Raw genomic sequence first — 25233 nt, forward strand, 5'->3', positions numbered from 1 at the left:
CCAGAAACTTGCTCAACCTTGGGCTTGTTACCAAATTCCATTCAGTGAGACATGAGCAGAAGGCTGTAGCCATCCCACTGGGAAGACATTCCAGTGAGCCAGTAGAGACCGTATCTATCTTCTTTTACTTGGACCTTACAGTGTCTGATTTCAAATGTGGAAGTTTTGGTACCATTTTGCAACAGTCCAAGGATGGGAGCAATAGTATGGATGGGATAGAAGGCATATCACAAAAAAAACAAGACCTTTAATGTCATAGTTGAGGCAGAAAATTTACCAATTCAGGAACCTACTTTATCTCAACATCTTGTTGGATAATTCATGTTTCCTATGGCTTAAGTCCATTCAAATAGATGACTGTATTATCTGCTTATGTATATGCATATTATATTCATTTACATATCTATAATACTTATATAATGCCTATATATATATATATATATATATATATCTGTGTGTCTATATTTTTCACCACATATATTTTAAATGATTGCACAAGAAAAAGTATATTATCTGGGTAAATGTTGAAATCCCTAAGCATTTTATTAAAACTGCATAAAAATATGACAATAATTACAGCAAGACTCAGTTTTCATTGTTGAGTTAAGATGAAACTGAGATATGGACAAAATCCCACATTAGCTACAGATCTTACTAGAGTAAATTTATTCTTAGGAAGAACTCCATCATTCTAAGTTAGTTCATCTCCATTTCTTACAGGTTTTAGTTGAGATTTTTATATCATCCAAGAACTATTTTGCAGTATGGCGTGAGTAATAGATTCAACTCTACAATTCTTTTTTTCTAAATATTTGTTTTTCCCATGATTATTTAAAAACAATCCAGCACATAGGGCAGCAACATCAGTAAGATGATGAAAGAGAAAGTTCCAGGCCTTCATTCCTCCATGAAAATACCAAATAAAAACTACAGATAGAATAAGATAACTTTTTAAGAGCTCTGGAAACCAGTCTGAGGTTAATAGCAGCCAAGTGAAATTTCAATGAAGAAAAAGCCACATTCATAATGGCAGAAGAGTTCATGAAAGTTTAACTTCCCCTTACCCCATACCTTCCCTGACATGGCACGTGGCCTCATTTCTGGTCCCCTTGCTGAGTATGAAGAAGCAAAGAGAAACTTGTTTGCAATATTCTGACCTATGGGCTGCATGAGAGACAGATTGTTTTTTTTTCTTGGTTGTTGTTGTTGTTTTTCTTGCCTGCCTCGGAACTTGTCCGTGGAATGGCTACCAGAAGCCAAGGAAGGCATTGGCAGACTGCTGCATTTAGAAAGTGCAGAGATTGCAGCCATGCAGGCCCCTGGGGCCAAGGAATTATAAGAAGAAGAATATTACAGACCATCTAAGATCCTGAGAGGCTGGAGTGAGACTTGTTGGGGAAGTAAGATATTCTAAAGCAGCTGGATGGGAGGCTAACACACAGAGACCCAGACAGGACACATTCCCAGAGAAGACTCTATGGCTTCATGCAAGGCTAACAGTATGGCTCAGAGGCCCCTTAATTTGTAAAGGGTTTCCACAATATTCTGCAGAAACTGGGAAAAGTAGCTGTGTCTTCCAAATGCACAGTTTTTCACAATATCATAAGGCATTACAATTTTTGAAAAATGTACCCAATTCAAAGGGATAAGATTAATCTCCAGAAATAGTCCTTGAAGAAACACATGTATCAAACTTACTAGACAAACTGTAAAACTGTCTTAAATATGAATTTGAATAATTGAACTTTTCTCAAATTTGAGGAAATACATAAATATACAAATCCAAGTTGATAAATTCCAAGTAAGATAACCTCAAAGCAACTCAGAATGAGACACAGAAACTGTCAAAAGACCAAGACATAGAAAGCATCTTGAAAGCAGAAAGAAAAAAGCAACTCATTGCAAACAAGAGATCTCCAATAAAACCATCAGGTTTCTCAGAAGAAAACTTGTAGGACAGAAGACAATAAGGGGAAATATTAAAGTGCTGAAAGAAAAGAATGTTATTTACAGAGAACTCTATATCCAGCAATACTTTCTCCAAAAATGAAGGAAAAACTAACACAATTAAAAAAATAAAATAAAAAAAAGAAAAAGAAAAAGAAAAAGAGAAAAAGAAAAAAAGAAAAAGAAAAGAAAAACTAAGACATTACCAGACCCCCCCCCAAAAAAATAGAATTAATCACTTATATACCAGCCCTATAAGAAATATTAAAGATAGCCCTTCAACTGAAATGAAAGGACACTAGACAATAACTCAAAATAATATGAAAGCACAAAGTTCTCTATAAAGGTAAATATAGAGAGAAATATTCTAAAAATCCACTATTTTGTCATTTTGATTCACAAGTCTATTTTTTTAAGATTCTCTACATGACTTAAAAGACAAATGCATGAAAATATAAATATGCACTAGTAGGTAAACAATACATACAGATGTAATCTGTGACATCAGTAGCACAAAGTGGTGGTGTAGGAACTGTGAAAGAATATAGCCATGTATGTGACTGAAGTTAAGTTGGTATCAGTTTAAGATTGTTGTAACTTTAGGATTTCGTGAAATATTCAGGGGATCCATAAAGAAGATATCTATAGGATATGTGTGAAAGGGAACCCTCATACACTGTTGGTGAGAATGTGAACTGGTGCAGCCACTCTGGAAAACTGTGTGGAGGTTCCTCAAACAATTAAAAATATACCTGCCCTACGACCCAGCAATTGCACTGTTGGGGATTTACCCCAAAGATACAGATGCAGTGAAACGCCGGGACACCTGCACCCCGATGTTTCTAGCAGCAATGGCCACGATAGCCAAACTGTGGAAGGAGCCTCGGTGTCCAACGAAAGATGAATGGATAAAGAAGATGTGGTTTATGTATACAATGGAATATTACTCAGCCATTAGAAACGGCAAATACCCAAATACCCACCATTTGCTTCGACATGGATGGACCTGGAGGGTATTATGCTGAGTGAAGTAAGTCAGTCGGAGAAGGACAAACATTATATGTTCTCATTCATTTGGGGAATATAAATAATAGTGAAAGGGAATATAAGGGAAGGGAGAAGAAATGTGTGGGAAATACCAGAAAGGGAGACAGAACTTAAAGACTCCTAATCTGGGAAACGAACTAGGGGTGGTAGAAGGGGAGGAGGGCGGGGGGTGGGAGTGAATGGGTGACGGGCACCGGGGGTTATTCTGTATGTTAGTAAATTGAACACCAATAAAAAATAAATTAAAAAAAAAGAATATGTGTGAAAGGAAGTGAAAAGAGAACCCTCATACGTCATCAGACAAATCAACTCAACACAAAGGAAAATGGTAATGGGAGAGAAATACTAGAAGGCCTACAGGAAACAAATAAATGTGGTAAAAATAAGGGCCTTCCCCCTCAGTACTCCCTTTAAATGTAAAAAGAATCAATTCCACGTATGTGCCAAATTGTGTCCTCTCAAAATTCACATGTGGAAGCCCTAAACCCCGTCCCTCAGAATGTGGCTGTATCTGGCAATACGCTTTTTAAACAAATGATTACATTAGAATGAAGTCATCGGGGTGTGTCTATTCCAATATGAGCGATGCCCTTGTAAGTGGAGTAGGACACAGATACACAGAGGTAAGACCCTGTGAAGACGCAGGGAGAAGACAGCCATCAAAAGGGTGAGGAGACAATCTGTAGCAGAACCCCCCTGCCTCCAGAATTGTGGAGATAAATTTCTGTTGGTTAAGTCACTCAATTTGTGGGGCTTTGTTGTGGTAGCTCTAGCAGACTAATGTATTCCCCAATCAAATGACATACGTTGAAACAATGAATAAACAACAACAAACCAGGATACGACTATCTGCTGTCTATATACCTGAAGACACATAGAGGTTGAGAGTGAAGAATGATCAAACTCACAGAGCCAGAAGGTAGAATGGTGGTCTCCCAAAGCATGGGGAGAAAGGCCTGGGAAATTATCATTTAACATGTACAGAGTTTTGGTAGGAAGATACAGTTTTTCTGGAGATGGATGGTGGTGGCAGATGGGCGAGGATGCCAATGTACTTAAAGCCATAAAACCATACACAAAAAAATTACTTAAAATGGTAAGTTTTATGTATATTTTTAAAATATTTTTTTTGTTTGCTTGAGAGAGAGAATGCACACAAGTAGGCAGAGCAGCAAGCAGAGGGAGAGGGAGAAGCAGGCTCCTCACTGAGCAGGAAGCCCAATACGGGGCTCGATCTCAGGACCCTGAGCTGAAGGCATATGCTTCACCAAATGAGCCACCCAGGTGCCCAATGTTATCTGTATTTTACCACTGTGGTCTGTGCATATGTGTGTATCCCAACAAGTTATAGATCTCCCAACAAGTTATCCCATTCAGCAAATCAACTTCTATCACTCCCAAATTTCTAGAGCAGTCCCCCTTATCCACATTTTCACTCTCTGTGGCTTTTTCAGTGATCTGAGGTCAAACAGAGTCCAAAAGCAGACGATCTATAGTCTAAAGCTATGTCATAGCACCTGTAACATTCGCCTTCCTTCCTCTCATCAGCAGGCATCTGGTCATCCCACATCATCACCAAAAGAAGATGGGTGAGTACAGGACAATACCGTAGTTTGAGAGAGAGAGAGAGAGAGAGAGAGAGAGAGAGAGAGAGACCGTATTCCCATAGCTTTCATTACAGTATAGGGTTATAATTGTTCTATTGTATTAGTAGTGATTGTTATTCTGTTACTGTCCATAATCTATACAATTAAGCTTGATCATAGCCGCGGGTGTTTAGAAGATGACCTAGTGCTTACGGGGTTGGGTACCGTCCTGGGTCTCAGGCATCCCTGGGAGTATGAGAATGTATCTCTTATGGAGCAGGGGGTAGTGGCTGCATCGTGTTCATCCCTGGCGCCGTGGTGTCATAGGCTGCATCACGCGCTAGGGCAGCAGTCTACTAGCAGACCCCAAGTGCACGGTCATTGCGGAGTCCTACGAAAACACCCTCATCAAGGTAAATGGCCATCACTGCTTTTATCGGAAGCAGTCTGCTGTAGTGTGGCTTTACTTCACTATTTTACAATAAGAAAGTGTGCCAACATACAGCGTAAAGCCTATTAAAAACACACACACACAAAAAAAAGTCTATTTCTCTTTCCCTTTTTCTGTTTCTCTTCCATGGAATAGTAATAAGAAATGAGGGACATTGGAAGTACCTATCCAAGTTAGATCAACACACTCTGGGGCTTTTTAAAGATAATGTCAGAGTTGCTTATTTATTCCAGAAAGGTTACTCACTTGGAATTCTGCGAGAGCGCAGAATGAATTAGACAAGCCTGAATGGCTTGCAGATGGCAGGAGATAACTGAAAAGTGATGAGAGACTAAATGTAAAATATGGCTGGTTTTCTGAAACAGAGATGGGCTTTTAATGGGATAACGACAGCAAAGACATGGTGACAAGCAGGTTATGTACAAGTAAACAATAAGCTCCATAAATCCCAACTACCTATTCCATCAGCATCATGACCCAATTAATTTCCCTAAAAACTGAAGCTTTAAAGCTGGCAAGTCATGGAGCTCAATCTGCTTCAAGCGGGATCCCCAGTGCCTCAGAGAAATGTTTTCAAAAGAGAGGAATTACTCGTTTTAATACCATTTTAACTCCAATTTTGTTGAATCACATCTTTTCAAGTCTCATGGGACACATGCCATAGATATTAATAAATATATTCAACTTGAATCAAAACCTTGCAGATAAAAATCAAAACGGGAACGATCCGATGGGTATTAACCAATACTAAAGCAAGATGTAAAACTATGCAAATGGATGAAACAGATACAAATTAGACCGTTTATAAAAGACTTCAATTAACTTTGATTTAAAATGTGTAAATTATATTAACATATATATATATATTTTAATGCCGTTTTCAAAGTATCTTCATTTACAATATCAAGATTCCTCTGAAGTATGTACGGCAGGAGGAAGATGCTTCTCCCAACAAATTAGCCTGCTCTTTGAGGCTATGCCTTGTACTTGTCAATTAAAATCCAACATGAGGGCAGCCGGGGGGGGGTGGGGGGCTCAGCGGTTTAGCTCCGCCTTCAGCCTGGGGCGTGACCCCAGGGTCCTGGGATCGAGTCCCACATCGGGCTCCCTGCATGGAGCCTGCTTCTCCCTCTGCCTGGATCTCTGCCTTCTCTCTCTGCATCTGTGTCTCTCATGCATAAATAAATAAAATCTTTAAAAATAATAATAAAATTAATAAAATCCAACATGAATTGATTTGTGGCAAACTGTACAGCCAGACCGACGCTCAGAGAAGAGAGCAACGAGTACAAGAGAAGCATAAACGACTGTGTCTATGAGAAGAGATCATAGGCGAGTCAGTGGAGACAAGTACAATTAGAGGAAAAATTAGAAATAAAACACACTAAGAATAATCAACATAATGAGGACTTAAATTCCCAGATCTGACATCAGCTAGAAGCGCCGACGTCCTTTCTGTACTTTCCAGCCTGAGCCCATACAACCAGGCCGAGAGGGGAGATGTCAGAGCCAGGCTGCAGGACGGGACCCTGAGGCCAGGCCCCGGATCCTACTGGTGGAGCCGCCAGGGTCCTTGGTGCAGCCGCCGACAGCCCCGCGGATGCTGTGGCCTCAAGAGCTCCGCTCAAGCGCGGCCTCGGAAAGCCACCTGGGGGAGGAGGCTCCTCTGTGCCCCGCCCCACAAACTACCCCAGGTGACTTTCACAGCTTCCCGGACACCCTGGGTTCCACCTGCGAGGGGGAGGCCGGGAAGGACTGGCCTGGGGTGGGGGAGCCCCAGAAGGAGCTCTGCCGGGACGTGAGGTCCCAGGTGAGGTCGCCCCTGCACAGCGGTCCCCCCGGAACTGCAGGGCCCCGGAGGGTGAGGCCTGGCTGCTCCCGGCCCAATGGAGGGCGGCGCGGGGAAGCTCATCTCTGTGGAGCACGGCCTCCGGCACGTGGAGAGGCCCCTGCGCCCAGCACCCTCGAGCCCGGCGGGGGGCACCCGGAGGGCCCAGCACAGCGCCCCACTCCTGCCCCCGGGCGCCGGCACAGACCCAGAGCTCCCAGGCCGGCGTGGACCGGAGCCTGCGGTTGGCACTCGCGGGGCTCCCCGCCTCTGCGGGACACTCGGTCTCTGCCTCCCGGGCAGGGGCGAGGCCGTGGGGAAGGAGGGGCTCCCGGGAGAAGATGCTCACCTGGGGCCGGGCACCTGGCAGGGGCAGGGCATCTCAGCCCAGGCACAGGCACCTGAGAATCAGCGCAGCAGGCCCCTCCCCCAGAAGAACTGCTGGAAGAATAAGGTTTCTGCCCAAGCCGCTTTATACAGCTCCAGGAGGAAGGGAAAATAGTACATAGAAGTTTTTTTCATTATGATTCGTTTATATTGCAGGTTAAAAATTTCCAATATTTTTTCTCTCTTCCTACCTTAACTACAATATTTTACAAACTATTCATTTCTAAGCTTTTTCCTTTTTTGTCTTTCATATGTCTACAATTACATGTCTTACATATATTTTTCATTTCTGGATTTCCTCCCACCTTTCCCATTTAACTTTAGTAGCTATAGGAGTTCTGGATTTTTGGTTTTTGTTTTTTCTGTCTTGTTTTGTTTTGTTTTATTAGGGTGGAAGTTATTACCTTACAACACATGGACCAAAGTATACCCAGAACCAAGTGGAACACTGTTGGTTCATTCTGTGACACTGTATTTTCTCTTCCTTCCTATTTTGCCCTCCTCTTTTATCTTGTTTATTTTTTGTGGTTGATGTTGGGCCTCTATATAAGTTTTGCTGGTTTATACAAATTTGGATTTGATCATCTTCTAGAATACAGAACAAAATACACTCAGAACCAAGAGGATCATCCTCTAGGTCCCCTCAGTGAGACTACATTCTCTCTACCACCACTTCCTCACTACCCATTTTTTTCTTTTCTTCTTTTTTCTGTTTTTTTTTTTTTTGTTTCTTTTTTGTTTTTCTTTCCTTATTACTATTTTTTTCAATTTTTTTTTCACTAGTGGTCATTTTATTTCCTTCCATTCTTTTTATTTTATTTCCTGGCCTCTGATCTCTTGGAATCGACTTTTTACTTAGGTCGTGGTTGGTAATTTTGACTCTGCTTGCTCATACAGCCACTCGGCACTGGACAAAATAACTAGAATGAAGAATTCACCAGAAGGAATAATTCACCAGAAAAGAAAGAACTGGAAGTAATACTCTCTGCCACAGACTTGCTGGACATGGATTTAAATATCATGTCAGAGATACAATTAAGAAGTACAATTATAAAATCACTAGTGGAAAAAATGTATAAAAGGACTGGAAATGGAAAAAAAATATATAAAGGACTCCAGAGATTCTCTTACTACAGAATTGAGAACTAATCGAGCAGAAATTTAAAATATTTTTAACTGAGATACAGTCCAAACTGGATGCTCTAACTGCTAGGGTTAATGAGGTGGAATGATAGCTTGAGAAGGATTAATATTCATCTTATTGTGATTACAGAAGAGGTAGAGAGAGAGGGGGGACCATAAAGTGTATTTGAACAAATCATAGCTGAAAACTTCCCTCATCTGGGGAAGGAAAAAGGCATTCAGATCCAAGAGATAAAGAGGATCCTGCCCAAAAAAAGTTTAAAAAAATTCAACACATCAACATTTAATAGTGAAAATTGCAAATTTCAAAGATAAAGAGAAATTATTGAAGCAGCTCGAGACAAGAGATTTTTAACTTATACAGGGAGAAATATCATATTAACAGAAAAACTATCCACAGATGCCTGGCAGACCAGAAAAGTGTAGCATGATAGATATAGGATACTAAATGAGAAAAATATACAGTCAGGAATACTTTATCCAGCAAGGCTCTCATTCAGAATAGAAGGAGAGATAAAGAGCTTTCAAGATAGGCAGAAACTGAAAGAATATGTGACCACCAAACCAGCTCTGCAAGAAATATTAAAGGGGACCCTGTAAGAGAAAGAGGAAGCCAAAAGAAATAATCCATACACACAAAAAAGGGACTGAATAGGTATTATGACGACACTAAATTCCTACCTTTCAATGGTAACTCTGAACGTGAATGGGCTAAATGATCCCACCAAAAGGCGCAGGGTTTCAGACTGGATAAAGAAGCAAGATGCATCTATTTGCTGCCTACAAGAGACTCATTTTAGACCTAAGGACACCTACAGCCTGAAAATGAAAGGTTAGAGAACCATTTACCATTCAAATGGTCCTCAAAAGAAAATAGGGGTAGCCATCCTTATATCAGATAAATTAAAGTTTATACCAAAGACTGTAGTAAGAGAAGAAGAGGACACTATATCATACGTAAAGGGTCTATCCAACAAGAGGACCTAACAATCATGAATATTTATGCCCCTGATGTGAGAACCAATCAGTATATCAAACAATTAGTAACCAAAATAAAGAGATACATAGATAATAATACATTAACAGTTAGAGACTTCAACACGATAGTCCCAACAAATGACAGATCTTCTAAGCAGAACATCATCTAAGAAAAAGGCCTTGAATGATACACTGGATCAAATGGATTTTATAGGTATATACAGAACATTCCATCCGAATGCAACTAAATACACATTCTTTTCAAGTGCACATGGAACTTTCTCCAGAATAGACCGCATATTGGGTCACAAGTCAGGTCTCAACCTACACCAAAATATTCAGATTGCCCCCTGTGTATTTTCAAACCACAATGCTTTGAAATTAGAACTCAATCACAAGAAGAAATTTGGAAGAAACTTGAACACGTGGAGGTTAAAGAGCATCCTGCTAAAAGATGAAAGGGTCAACCAGAAAATTAGAGAAGAATTAAAAAGTTTCAAGGAAACTAATGCAAATGAAAATAATACTATTCAAAATCTTTGGGATAGAGCAAAAGTGGTCCTAAGAGGGTAATACATTGCATTACAAGCCTCCCTCAAAAAAATGTAAAAAACTCAAATACACAAGTGAACCTCACACCTAATATGTAGACAATGGAATATTACTCAGCCATTAGAAATGACAAATACCCACCATCTGCTTCAACGTGGATGGACCTGGAGGGTATTATACTGAGTGAAATAAGTCAATCGGAGAAGGACAAACATTATATGGTGTCATTCATTTGGGGAATATAAAAACTAGTGAAAAGGAATAAAGGGAAAGGAGAGAAAATGAGTGAAAGTACCAGTGAGGGTGACAAAACATGAGAGACACCTAACTCTGGGAAATGAACAAGGGGTAGTGGAAGGGGAGGTGGGCGGGCGGTTGGGGTGACTGGGTGATGGGCACTGAGGAGGGCACTTGGTGGGATGAGCACTGGGTGTTGTACTATATGGTGGCAAATTGAATTTAAATTTAATAAAATAAAAATGTATCAACATTCTTAATAATAAAAGTCCTTTATAAATTATAATGAAAAGACACTAAGTACCAAAAAGTGAGGTAAAAATGTGTTTTAATTTATATTCCCAATCAGACATACACATGGGAATCCATATGCTCCAAGCCATGAGGCTTCAGCTCAAATACCATCTGGTGGCAATTTTCCTGCAGTAAAAAGACCATGCTCAGGGACCTTTCCACATGTGGTCACATGCCACCTCAGGAGCTCTAGAACCATGGCTTACCTTGAAAATTAAAATCTTCATGTAAGATGGCATTTGTTGAGTTAAAATTTAGCTTGTACACCTTTGGAATAAGTCAACCAAAGTCAGAGACATTGAAAGAAAAATCAGACATTGATCCTGTGATTTAGCATATGTTTATTATTGATGCTTATTTCTTTAGAGACCTAAAGATAGGTTTCAGCTGGATGAATTCTGAGACTAATTCTAACCATTTTAAGCCTTCAGAGAAGTGACATGATTTTACTTGCATAGCAATAAAAAGTGTTGTTATACAGAAGACACTGGTTGGGATTCCTTGGTAGCAGTATGTCCACTCTATCAATGACCTTTAGATGATAGCCACCCCATTCCCCGCATATTGTTTGAGGGATACTGTAAACTTCCAACTTTCCTGCTGTCACCAGTTTGAAATGAGTCAACACTGACATTTGTTCCTTCCACACTTAATAGACTATTTCTTTAATGAGATGAAAAGCAATCCGTACTTTTGATGCATTTCCTTTTTTCGATCCACAAGAAGTTTTATCCCGGCAAGAATAAAGCTTATTCGTGTTGTTCTTCCAGAAGAAAAACAAAGCCTTAACTTAATTAAATGCTAATCTCTTAAATGTTTTGCTATTGTTCTCATTTCTTTCATTTAGCTATAACAGAATTATTCTCACTTTAACAGAGTATCACATGAGATATTTCCACATGTGTGCCAGAATTTTGGGTGACTTTGCTCTTCCTGCTGAACAGGTACAGTCTTGACCGGTAGTTGGTTTGATCCCAGAATAGTAAGCAAATATTTACAATATTTATGGAAGTGGGTAAAACAAGAATTGATGACATTTGGATGATAGAGTCTTATCAGTGCAACATCGGGGTTTGAAAGAGATAGCTTACACAAGAAGAAGTTAGCAAAAACACGTGGTTTGGGTCTGTACCGTGTTGGGTCTCAGATTATAGGATCAGAAATGAAACATCTTTGAAGCAACAGAATTTGCAGACCTTGGAGCCCCTTGTGTGAGTGTCTAGGGCAAGATTTTCCAAATGCTTAATATAATATCATGTCAGACATTTTGTCTGGACTCTCTATCTTTTCTCATTCCATTAATTTTTCAACTTTTAAAACACCGGTAATTGAATGCCTACTATCATGATTTTTCTATTTTTCTATATAAATTTTGCCAATTTCTTTGATTTCTAGTTTTCCTGCCCACCATAAATCGAACTCTGAGTTTACAGCAATTCATTTTTAAAATATATTTTAGCTTGTGGGTGCCTGGGTGGCTCAGTCGGGTAAGCACTTGACTCAATTTCAGTTCAGGTCATGATCTCAGGGTTGTGAGCTCAAGTCCCTAGTCAGGCTCTGTGATCCGCATCCATCTGCTTGAGATTCTTTCTCTTCCTCTCCCTCTGCTCCTCCCCACCTCATCATGCAGTCTCTCTCTAAAGTATATATAATGAGCTTCTAATGTAATAAAATATAATAATAAACATATTATCAAAGAGCTTGGAAATTTTTTAATGGTTCTGTACTGCACAACAAATAAGGACAATTTGGCTGCATTGAAACCTCTGTGTTTCTAGCATTATTCTAACTACTACCTATGGGGATCTTATGGTCCAGATAATTTTAAACACTCCGAATTCTCTCATCATTAACATCTCCTCTTCTAGATTGTTTTTCTGCCAGAGGGAAAAACAAGTAGGTTTCTTATAAGGGCTATGATAATAATTATCCGTCCAACTGCTAAAATTACTATGACAGCAAATGTTCAAAGTGGGAGTATTTTCCTCGTGTATCTTCAAATTAAACTGAGATGTTTATTTGGTACTTGAATAAAATGAAAAATAAGAAATGCTAGTATAGAATCAGTCTAAATGGCCTCTGCAAAATTAATGGCACTGAAATTCATATACCAGCCCTGAGGATCGTCATCACCGCTATGGGTCCGACCCCATACCAGCCTGAGATGGTACTTGGATGCATATGGGCATCATCAGAAGCAGAGGTGTCTGTTCACCTGTTGGCTATCACAGATGCGGAGTGGCCATCACTTGGGGACTAAGCAGCCTCACTGGAGGTCTTACCGGCTGTCATTTCTGCCCAGGCTATTTTGGCAAATTTAGGGACCTTGGACTTAGGATTTTTGAAAAATGTTTGGGGCTTCTCTGAAATATCTCACGGGGACCCTAATTATACACAGTCTCCTAACAGTAAAAATGGCATTTGACCAGGACAGTTCATGGTACTCTGCATAGGATGTGTGTTCCTTTGCATAATTTTGAAATATGAGAAAAAAAGAGTAAAGATCTCAATCAATGTATACTGTAATTGATTCAGGCATATATATATATATGAAATTATTTTATGTTTATATTTCAATACACATATTTTGATATTTAATATGAGAGATACTTTATTTAAATCATAAAATCTTAGTTGTCAATTCTTAGATTTCAGAAACAAAAAAATACACATCCAAATGATGAGTACCCATGGAAAAACTCTTCCTCATAATAGTTTATAAGTGATTTTTTAAAGACATTCTGGCTGGGAAATCTGGGTGGTTCAGGTGGTTTAGCATCTGATTCAGTTTCAGCTCAGGTTCTGATCTCAGGGTCGTGGGGTTGAGCCCCATGTCAGGCTCTGTGCTCAGTGAGGGGTCTGCTTGAGGTTCTCTGTCTCCCTCTGCCCCTCCCCACCCTGCATGTGCTCTCTCTCAAATAAATCTTTAAAAAAACTAAAAGCATTCTAAAACAGTAAATATAAATTCTATAAAAATGTATCCTATACTTAATGTATGTATTTATCACATAAATTTCATATGTATTCATATTATTAAATAACTTAAATTTTACATTAAATAAATATCAATATTTGATCAAATGTAAATTTATAACTGCTTATATAAAATAGTTTTAAATATATATTATGAAATCAATGCTACTTAGTATAAATGATTTTTGTCTAGCATATATATTTTTATCATATACATTTATTAATATTTATGGACAGTAATACTATGTAATAAGACAATGCTTAAAACTTTTAAGTATTTTAAGAAAGGAGAAATGTTAAAATATCTGAGAATTTATGTGATACACATATTTAACATAAATAATGTATTAATTATATTAATACATTGCTTTGGTCACCTTTAAAATTCTCCTTATGTCAGCATATTGTCTGTGTAATTTTATTCTATATATTACCCAGTAGAAACAAGGAGAACACAGTTTGTTGTAACTATTATAAAAACGTTTCTTGCAGCATTTTGATGGTCACTTTGAGAATATAAAAGGTGCAAACACTGGGGAGAAATAATACTTCACACACAATGATATAGTATGTGCATAATGTTTCAATATTACAAATTATGAATTATATTAACTTACATCTCTTAAAGCAATAATGGCCTATCACTTCTGGCACTGAGTTCTTGGATATTAAACATCAATGAGAAAACTTTGTAGATTACTTGAAGCCTTGTTAGGATTTTTTACTTCCACTGTTTCAATTGAATATATCAGATTATATTTCTTAGCCTCCTAGCCATCATAAGTTATAGGTATATAAATAGGAAAAGGGTATGAATGCAATATTAATGAATATTCTATTTCTGCAAAAATGTATAGAATTTAATTTGGGTAAGAAATGGCAAGATAATAAAAACAAAGTGAGGAATCGTGGCATGTGATGTAGTATTGCAGGTACTTTTATATATACTACATAATTTAATCCTCCCAAAAATCTCTATGAAGAAGTTATCTCATTTCCAGTTTGAGAAAAGAAGAAAGTAGAATTGGGAGGTAGTTAATGTATCCTATTTATTCATGTGATACCTATTTCAGAGTATATGATTTCAAGATCCACATTATCCTTACTATAATAATTAATTTAAAAAAAACTTGACCAAGAAAAGTGTTTCAAGAAGATAATATTCATTTATGGACATTTTTAAAAAGATTTATTTATTTATTTGAGGGAGAGAAAGAGAAAGATAGAGGCAGAGGGAGAGGATCCCAAGCAGACTCCCATCCCCTGAATCAAGCCCAGAACCTTGAGATCATGACCTGAACCAAAACCGAGAGTCAGACACTTAACCAACCAAGCCACCCAGGCTCCTCTACAGACAAAAGTTTTTAAAAATGAGCAGAACATATCTGTACTTCATAAACATTTGGCCTTATTAACATCATACTTCCAGTATTAACACTCATGTAAATGACCCTAAAAGTCTATGACATAAAAAGCAGATTATAAAACAGAATATAGGGTATAGTTTTGTTTTTATGGAAACAAGAGGAAACAAAGTAGAGAAAAGAATGCACCGGTTGATGGATGTACTCCCTTAGAAGCTAAGCTTAATTTGCAGACTTGTAAGCCACCCTAGTCATGAAATGTTTACCCTTATAAGTTAATGAGTATTTTAAGTTGTAGGGTGAGTTGTACGTGTTGGTTGTGTTTATTTATTTATTTGTGTTATATAATTGAAACAGCTTCTTTCTTTACAGAGAAAAGAATGCATGCACAAATGAAGCAGAGAAATGCCTGTCCATGTCTTCCAGCCCACACACCTTTCTCCTCTGGGGAACTTCCATGGCCCATGTAAAGCCGTGACATTATTTGTCTTCCTCGTCAATCAGTGTAGGTATCTGGCCTAAATCAGGTAATGATTCCGCAGACATAAATTACAGACTTGAATTTAAAATAACTTATCTAGACCCTTAACATTTACTTTTTTGAGAAATTTAGCTATGATGTATGAAAGATAGGAAGCAGTTAGTGATGAGAGCTCCTGCTGGAAGAATGCCTTTCAGTAGACTGCATGCATTAGGTGTCACAGCAAGCCCAGGTGTAATAGGAGGAAGACTGAAAAAAATATTAATACCTCAGGGATTACACATTGTTCTCTATAAGCACTTCCTGCTTTAAGGGTCAGGCAGTGGTGCACTTTTAGAAGTGCAATGTTTCAGCAGCGACTCTGTTGGAGTCATAGCATTGCTGGGGTGCAGAGTAGGCGCTGTTTTGTTCAGTGGAAGCTGAAGGAAAGAAGCTAATATAGGGGGCAGACACACACCCACCTGATGATAGTGAGAGGAGCAGCCTTGCACAGAGAATCCTACATGACCCTGTACATTATATCCTAGCTTTTGAAAGAACCACCAAGAAATTAAACAGCCAACATGCTATGGCTTTCTAGTTTTATTACAATAACATTCTTTTCCTCAAGTGATTCTGGTAACCAAAAGAACCTGGTAAGTTTTAAAAGTTATTAAAAATAAAGGAAGTTTGCCAAAATCCTGACCCCTGAGAACATCAAATGCTGACTAGGATGTGGAGTGGCAGGAACTCTTACTTATTGCTGGTGGGGATGCAAGGTGGTAAGACCACTTTGGATAGCAGTTTGGTGATTTCTTATAAAACTAAAAATATTCTTAATCTGTGTTTCAGAAATTACACTCCTTGGTGTTTACTCTAAAGAGTTGAAGACTTGTGTCCACACAAAAACGTGTGCACGAATGCTTACAGCAGCTTAATTGATAGTTGCCAAAACTTGGAAGCAACCGAGATATCCTTCATTAGGTGAACTGATAAACTCTAGTACGTCCAGCTAATCGAATACTTTTCAGTGATATGAATAAATAGAAGCCAAAAAAAAAAAAAAAGATATGAGGGACTCTTTAGTGTATACCGCTAAGTGAAAGAAGCCAATCTAAAAAAGCAACATACTATATGATTTCAACTGTATGACTTTCTTGAACAGGAAAAACCATGGAGAAGAAAAAAGATCAGTGGTTTCCAGGTGTACAGAAGGGGGGTGGGGATGGACAGGAAGAGCACAGAGGATTTTTAGGGCAGGGAAATACTCTGTATATCATAATGGTGAATACATGTCTTTATACATCTGTTCATACCCGTACAATGTACAACACTAGGAGTGAATTCCATTGTAAACTATGGACTCTGGGTGATAATGACGTGTCAGTGTAGGTTCATCAGTGGTAACAAATGCACTATCTGGTGGGCGATGTTGATCATGGGGGAGGCTGTACATGTGTGGGGTTGGGAAGTATATGGGGAATCTGTGTACTTTCTTTTCAGTTTTACTTTGTACCTAAAATTGCTTTAAAACTAGTCTTAGAAATTTAATAAAAAAGGGGGAGTAAGAAAGAAAATGTAAAAAGGGAGAAATGATCAGAAGGAAAAGAGAAAAAGGCAAGGATGGCACTGGGAAGGGTAATGGAAAGAAAGAAAGCAAGAATTCTAGCCTGTGCTTGACAGGCTATCAAGCCTTGAGGCACAGATGAATTATGATGTGTCAAGAGGAGTCCAGGGGCCGCTGGAGAGGAGGGCACTGCTGGAGATTGAGCAGAATGAGCAAAGGCATGGAGGTCAGAATGGAGGGAGAACATCCACACAACGCAGATCACTTAGCAAGGGGGACTGGCAAATGTGGAGAACCCCAGTCAGGTCTTGAGGTAAAGGTCCAACCATGAAGATGGGTTTTGAATGAGAATCTTAATAAGAAGAAGGGTGTTACTTCTTTCTTACATATTATTTCATATATGCATTTCACATGACATTCAGATGTGTCCTTCATTATGTAGATGGCATGTGTTTTTTTAGTTATATATAGTTAACTTATTTGAAACTTAAAAGATGAACTATATACACAGATATAGTCAAATATATCTATTTTGAAATATTTTCTTTGAACTGAGTTGGACTTTCACTTTTATAATGGTACCTACCACAAAAGTACACTTAATTAACATTTTTATGTTTCCTTAGTGAATGGTATTTTGGTAGACAGTAGAAAAGACACCATTGAAGCTAATTTGGCAACATATTTCCTATGTAAAGAACAGAATATAATTCATGATAAATGAAGGAAAGCAATCAGGTATCATGATGAGAGGTTACAGATTGAAAAATAAAATATAAGGCTCGTGTTAGAAACAGCACAGGAAATTAGTGTTTAAATATTAAATGAGGACAGACTTCGTGGCCCAGCGGTTTAGCACCACCTTCATCCTAGGGTGTGGTCCTGGGGTCCCGGGATCCAGTCCCACGTCGGGCTCCTACATGAAGCCTGCTTCTCCCTCTCAATCTCTCTCTCTCTCTCTCTCTCTCTCTCTCTCATAAATAAAATCTTTAAAGAAATAAAAAATAAATGATATAGCCCAGTTTTTGTTTTATTTTGTTTCATTTCAGTTCTGGAGACTGAAGTACAGAAAAGCTAAGTGGCTGTCAAGGTGTGGTGGTGGCAGAGCCGGGACTGAGGATAGGTGCTTTTATTGGCTGCAGAACCTTGGACAAGCTCCTTGTTCAACCTCTATGAGTCCCCGTGTTCTCATCTGAAACACCTACCATGCAACGTTATTGTGAAGATTTAATGATGGTTCAGGCAATCTGCTGGGCACTGCTCAATAAAGGCGATATTACTACCATATTTGTTCCTCTCCTCATCTCCTGTAAACACCTTAGGTGAAATTATTTGAGTGTGTTCTTTCAACTCTAATATTCCATGAGTCTGTGTCTAGGATTCCCATCCCATCCCCAGGGAAATTTCAGCCAGGGATATTATGAAACACAAATTTAGTCTATAAAAAAATTAGGGGCAGAGAAAATACCACATGATAGACAGCAAAAGAATATAGGTAAAATAATATTATACCGAAAGCAACATGCACTTCTAATAAAGTAAAAAAAAAAAAAAAAAAGGTGGGGGGGAAGAAAGATTATTTGCATAGTGTAAGCAATGGCTAAGAAATATAACTGGAATTGTCATTCAAAAACAGGGTTTAATGTCTTGTAACTCAAAGAAAAGTAGTTGTTTGGGAAATCTTGTCTTTCAACTTAGAAGTAAGTGGATTTGAAATTTTGTTTGCACAGTATTTGTAGTTGTTTCCTAGAGAGCTATTGTGTTCTATTTAAAAGCCGGCAAGACATCTTAACATATTTTCTGAAGAGACTACGCATTTTTATTCATAAGAAGAAAACAATTCAAATGATTATTTCTCTGATATGTTAGAGTAATCAAAATCACCATGGAAATAACACTGGAAAATAGAAATAGCAAGTTAATTGTGGCAAATTTCATTCAGTTCTTCATCATCCATTCAGCAGCATGATGACTGAACGCCCCACATAGGAGGCTGAACAAGAAGACCTCATGCAGAAAACACCAAACCAGAAAAATCCAAAGCAATATACAGTGAGAACTTGACATACATGCCATGAAGGAAAGGACAAATACCATTAGGGAGAGTTATGGAGTAAAAGGGGGAGCACCTGATTCAGGCTGGGGTCGGTCAGGCTGAGCCCTGAAGGATGATGGCACCTTGACACTTCAGGGTGAGGGTCAGTTAGACAAGGGCAGAGCAGACACCGTAACCCTCTCAGCAAGTTAACAGCCAAAATCAAACTCTCAAGAAGGAAAGATGTTGGTCATTCAAAGAATCAGAAAGAGAAGTCCATGTTGCCCATCCCAATGCAGCTGGAGAGGAAGTAGGAACCAATGGGAAACCACTGAAGATGTTCACATGCGAAGGTCTGATTTAGGTGAAGTCCCTCACTCCGGCTACTCCGAGAAGACTGGGGTGGGTGTGTCAAACACAGAGACAGATGGATGGAGGAAGCTGACCACAGAGTCCCAACAAAAGATGGTGGAGGCTTGCACGGGCTCAGGGGCTCAGAGCCCCTGACAGATTCCATTGTGTTGGGTGGGACATGGAAAAGATTCAGTACCTGGTTGGGTCATAAAGATTAAAGAAAAAGCCATTATCTGTTTGAAGAAATGAACAAAGGGAGCTCTCATTTTCCATGCTGTGAACGCAAGGAGAGCGGATGAAGCTCAGAATGCTAAGCGCTCCATGTTTGATCGTTTACGTTGCAGGTGTCCATGGACAGCCCGGTGCACAGGTCAACTACACCACTGGGTGTGCGTGTCTGGAGAGGAGGAATGATCTCTTATACACACGAGGTTCATTACCATTTAGGTGATATTTAAAATCATAGAAATCGTTGCTGTGATCTAGAATGGGATTCCAACGCTGTATCACCCTTCAACAAGTATGCTCTTGGCATGTATTGGTCCTTCTGTCTGAAATACCCTTCAGCCACATCGTCACATCACTATCTTCCTCCCAGTGCATAGAAATCAGCCCAAATTTGCCTCTGCAGAGAAGCACTCCATGACCATCCTGGCTAAACTAGCAACCTCCACACATCTGCTCTGTTTTATCTTGATAGCTCTTCACACAATCACAAATTATATTCATCATGCCTTTGGGACTCTTCCCACATCATGTAAGACTCTCGGTGGCAGAGATTTTTCTGTCTTGTTCATTAGTCTACCCCCAGCATCTGTACAGGGGCTGGCTGGCACACAGTAGGGTCACGCTACAGATTAGCTGATGGATGATTCCAGAAACAACAGAAGCCAGCCAAAAGCTGAGTCTGGAGTGGCTGAACGTTTTGAGGTCAAGAATAGGCGGATAAAACAGCAAAGCAACCGAGAAGGAACAGTCAGAGAGGCAGTATGTAGTGTCAGGGGAGCAGATAAGAGAATTTTCAAGATGAAAGTGTTGTGAACAGTTTGCAATGAGGCTAAGAAGTCAAGTACATAGAAGATTAAAACATATCTATTGGTTTGACAACACTGGAGATCACTGGTGATTTTAGCAAGTTCAATTCAGGTCAAATAATGAAAACTCGAAGTCATTGGGTGGAGGAAGGGGAGTTTGCTGTTCAAAGAAAATGTTCTAGGTATAACTTTTGAGTAAATAAAATATTCTCAAAGGATTTATCTTGAAGGGAATTGGGGTTTTTCTGCCTTAGGTACTAACAGGTACGCAAGTGACCTGAGAGGCTTAAACTATCTTTAAAACTTGAATTCTCCCTTGCTCCTGAGATAATCTGGCTCTATCTTTGATAGACTAACAAAAGAAACCGTCTCAGAGAGTTGCTTCTCCCTGCCCTTCCAAACAGCTGCTGAGTAGCCCTCAAGTTACAAGTTGCACAATTAGAATACTGATTCTATAACCTTGGGCCTACCCATCATTGATTTCCCACTATTAATATAAAAATGTGATTATTTTTCTATAATTATTGTTTTTGTTATTACCAGGAGAAAACTGAGCAAGACTTTAAAGTTCTCAGTAGAGAAGACTAATATAATAAACATGTGAAAGTTTACTGCAAGATTAAAAATACTTACACGGTTAAGGAAAAAAAAAAAAAAAGAAAAGCTATGGTTTCTAGCCCTGTATTTAATTGTGTGGTGCTATCATTGTTGTATTGATGAAAGGTCAAGTCTTAGGTCAGCTGTGCTTGTTGGACTCACTCTTTCATCTCAGCAGCAAGAACTGTGTTCTGAGCCTTGAATCTCTATCCCTAACCTCTCTCTACCCCTTACCTTCATTGAATTAAGAACCAGAACTAAAGACTATACCTGGGATATTTCCATTTTAACACAAGATGATGATGATGATGATGATGATGATGATGATGATGATGATTTTAATAATTTTACTGAGAGAAGTACCAAATATATATATATATATATATATATATATATATCAGTTAAAATGCAATGATAAAAATATCAGATTGAGATGAGTTTTGCTGCTGAGTGAGAACAAGCAGAATGCCTTGTTTTAATGCATAAATGAGTTGATTCTCAATTACTGAAATTTCTTTAAAAATAACTAATTTAAAAGGACTATACATGTAATGGATTCATTTCAATAATATTTACTTATTATTTATAACGTGAGCGATAGTGTGAGCAGGGCCAGAGGGAGAGAGAGAATCTCAAGCAGACACTGAGCTGAGCACAGAGCCTGAAGTGGGACTCGATCTCACGACTCTGAGATCAATGACCTGAGCTGATATCAGGAGTTGGAGCTTTACCTACTGAGCCACGCAAGTGCCCCTTTTTCAGTAATATTTGAAACAGGAAATGACTCCAATTAGAAACGGGACAACACAGAATGTCGACTAGGTTTCTGTGTACTTGCTCTGTCTCATTCCTGCCCACCTCCATCTGCTTTCCTGCTTCAGCTGCCGGAGGGGCTGGTCTAATGCCAAAGACTGTCTTTAGAGATTGCATTCCTGTTTGTCATTCTGCTTCAGGAAGGAAGCTTGCTGAGAAGGCCAAAGGACAAAATTAAGCAACAGGCTTTAAAAGTTATAATTATCTTTGCAAAACACAAATTCCACTTTAAAAAGAGAAAAAAAAAAAAAAACATACACACACACTTTGAAGAGTGGGTGCTTTCATACCTGAGAGCTATCTTTCTTTAGTGACTATCCTACTACTGGTACTTTTAGTGTTAAACTATGTGTCCTTTGAATCCCCTCACTAACTTATTTAATGGTTGCTGATATTTTTATTCCCACTTTCCTTCTAATTTTCTATCACTGAAGAAATTATAGACTAAGAAATTCTTGAAAATAATATATATCATGAACATTCCTTTTCTCGCAAAACCAACAAAAAACACAACTTAAAATGTCTATACTGAGTACAATTTAAATTACAATGACAGTGATATAAACACCTAAACGTATGTTTATAATATATAGCCTGGAGGTTCAGGAGGGAGAAAGACTCTGAGATGCACTATGTGAAAGGTATTACCAGGAATGGCATATTTTCTCTCAGACTGACAAATTTGTAAACTAGGTAGATGTGACAGTGAATGAATGCCTCTTTCAGCTGTATGATGCAAATAAAGTCTGACATATGCAAATGCAAGTGTGTTCCAATTCTGAAGTCAAAAACAAATGTTACGAAGTCAAAATATAATGGAGAACTGTACTGGTGGTTCATTCACACAAGAATCATATTTCTCTTTTAGCTACTAATATCCATTCTAATTTTGAAAGAGTGTGTTGATATTTTCTAATTAAAAAAAATAAAGGCCTATACTTTCCCAGTGTAGGACATAAAAATGTATATCAATCTGTTCTGAAAACATTTGATTACTCTTCAATTAAAAAATGAAAATGTCATGCAAAATGTTTGCTATCTTCTCAGGAACCATAGATGCATTGCTTTATAATCATCAGATGTTATTTCTCAAGTATCCACTTGATGCATAGCATCTAAGCAGCTAGAAATTTCAAAATACCATGAAGATCACAGAAGCAAAGTGATATACTTATTCAAAAATATTTAAAATATATAGAATTGAATCATTCCATTTTAAGAGGACTCAGTGTGAAATATCATGATGAATATCCATGTCCTTCATTTGAAACATCTATAAATCATTTTCATCTGGCATTATCACCAGGGTAGTGAATGTCAGCCAGGCTGGGTTGTCCTCCCATGCATATTAAAGGTTTGGTCCTTGACTTGTCCTAAGAGGTAACCTCTCAGGCTTTGGAATATCCTCCTGCCTGATAAAAGTATCTTGGCTTAATAAAGCCCTTGGGCCATTGCAGAAGGTCTATGCTAATGATGTGATTAGTGGAAACCATGGGCCACGTGTCCACATGTCATTAGCTTGACCTGTTCAGAGCCTGCGGACTATGGGGAACCTCATGGGTGGTCAGTGAAGACTGTGGACGTGAGGCTCACTGAGCATCGCCAGTTGGCAACACTCCATGTGTGCTTGTCACATCTCATCGCTTGGAGAAGCAAGTGCTCTGATGGGACAGGACGACTAGACATTTTCTCTTGATCTCTCCTCTGGTCTCAGCCCTAGAAGCCTCTTTCCTCCTTTGACTTTAGCCTGTGTCTGTTTGCTGAAACAAGCTACATCTGTGAGTACGATGACTTTTCTGAGTTCTGGGAGTCCTTCCAGAAAATTACAGAATCTGAGGGCTATGTCGGGGATCTTGAACCACATTATCAACTAAGGAAACAACAGGTATAATAATTACTCTAACTAGACTGCCTGGTTCAAATCTTTATTTCAGGCATACTCATTGTTGGTGATTGCTACCGTTTTTTCTTTCCTATATCTCTTCAAAATCTGTGTGTGTGTGTGTGAAATCAGTAGGAGTCTATCTAAGCCAATAAAAGTCTTTTTATCTATGTTACTGGTTGTTCAGGTACATGCATGTGACTTAACACTGGCTATAAAAGGTGAGAAAAACCTTCAAGGAAAATGCTCTTTCTCTTAAAAAGAAACATGATGCAGGCACATTCCTCTCAATCTTGGTCATTGGTGCAGATGGAGATGTGAGGGCTGGAACAGCCTCTTGGCATGATGGGATTAGCAAACTCACTGAGGGTGGCAGGGACAAGCGCAGGGAAGACCCACTGACAATGTCACTGGGAATGTTTATTCTAATTCTGGACTTCTAGTTCCGTATAACAGTACATTTTCTTTATTGTTTAAGCTAGTCTCTGAGCTACCTGATTTTCAGTCAGGGGCATCCTCACTTAACATAGGTTGCCCCACTTGATGCTTATGTATCTTGGGGAAGTTTCACAATCAATATTGTCTGGGAATGTTTTTATTTTTTAAATATTTTATTTATTTATTCATGAGAGACAGAGAGAGAGAGGCAGAGACACAGGCAGAGGGAGAAGCAGGCTCCCTGCAGGGAGCCTGATGCAGGACTCAATCCCTAGGATCACACCCTGAGCCAAAGGCAGATGCTCCACCACGGAGCCACCCAGGTGTCCCATCTGGGAATGTTTTAAGTGAGGATCACAATTATACATATGTTGGAAAGTTGTGAGCTTTGGCATCATGAAGATCTAAATTCAAATATCACCTCACCTATGAACCCAAGTGAATTACATGATCCCTTTTGATCTGATTTTCAGTCTTCAAGAAAGGTAATATTACTTGTCATGACTTCAGAATTGTTCTTTGGCTTTAATATAATGCATTATATTAAGGTATCTAACAGAAATAATTCATTGACTGGTTTGCTTTCTTCTGTATCGAGATAATACTTTAGTAAAATAATGCCTCATATTTGATTATTTATTATGGGCTGATCACCACTGTAAGCGCTTTTCAAGCATACCATTTAACAGAGAAGGTTCTGTAAGGCCTCTGTGAAATCAGAAGAAGAGATATGTTTGGCACAGAGATGTTAAATAATTTTCCTAAGGACACACAACCAGCGAATCAAGGAGCTAGGACTTAAACCCAAGGAGAGTCTTATACAATACCTTCCCGATGGTGACTGAGAGGTTACTCCCTGTATTTCACCAAACTTCAAGGACCCATTGCTGCTAGTCTTGATTTATTGAACTGGGTTTTTAAACATCAGTAGACCAAGCCTGACAGATGGATAGAGGGGTAGATGGAGATAGATGGAGAGATAGACAAATAAATACAATGTAGACCATAAACACACATGAAGAAGAGTACATTACCCATTTGAGCCATTTTCCAACCCCAGTCTGAGCTATGGCTTGCTCTGAAGAAATTAGAGCAAGAGCTTCACATGATGATTCTATGGGCCCACCTCAAACCCATAGGCCAGAGACATGATGGTCGTGATGACAGGGCTTTCAGTTGTATTTGGAGAGTCAGGTCTAAAAAAATCACAGTAGAAATACTTGTGTCTCCCTCTGGTGTAGCCTCCAGAAAGTGTCAAGTCTCTGT

General features: G+C 38.8%; 1 protein-coding gene across 1 annotated transcript in view; it reads right to left on the bottom strand.

Annotated features, from left to right (window-relative positions):
- CSMD1 (CUB and Sushi multiple domains 1) overlaps positions 1-25233 on the bottom strand; it is a 1871580-nt gene that overhangs the window by 547983 nt on the left and 1298364 nt on the right.

The sequence above is a fragment of the Canis lupus genome, chromosome 15, assembly GCF_048164855.1.
Source record: "Canis lupus baileyi chromosome 15, mCanLup2.hap1, whole genome shotgun sequence".
Classification (NCBI taxonomy): Eukaryota; Metazoa; Chordata; class Mammalia; order Carnivora; family Canidae; genus Canis; species Canis lupus.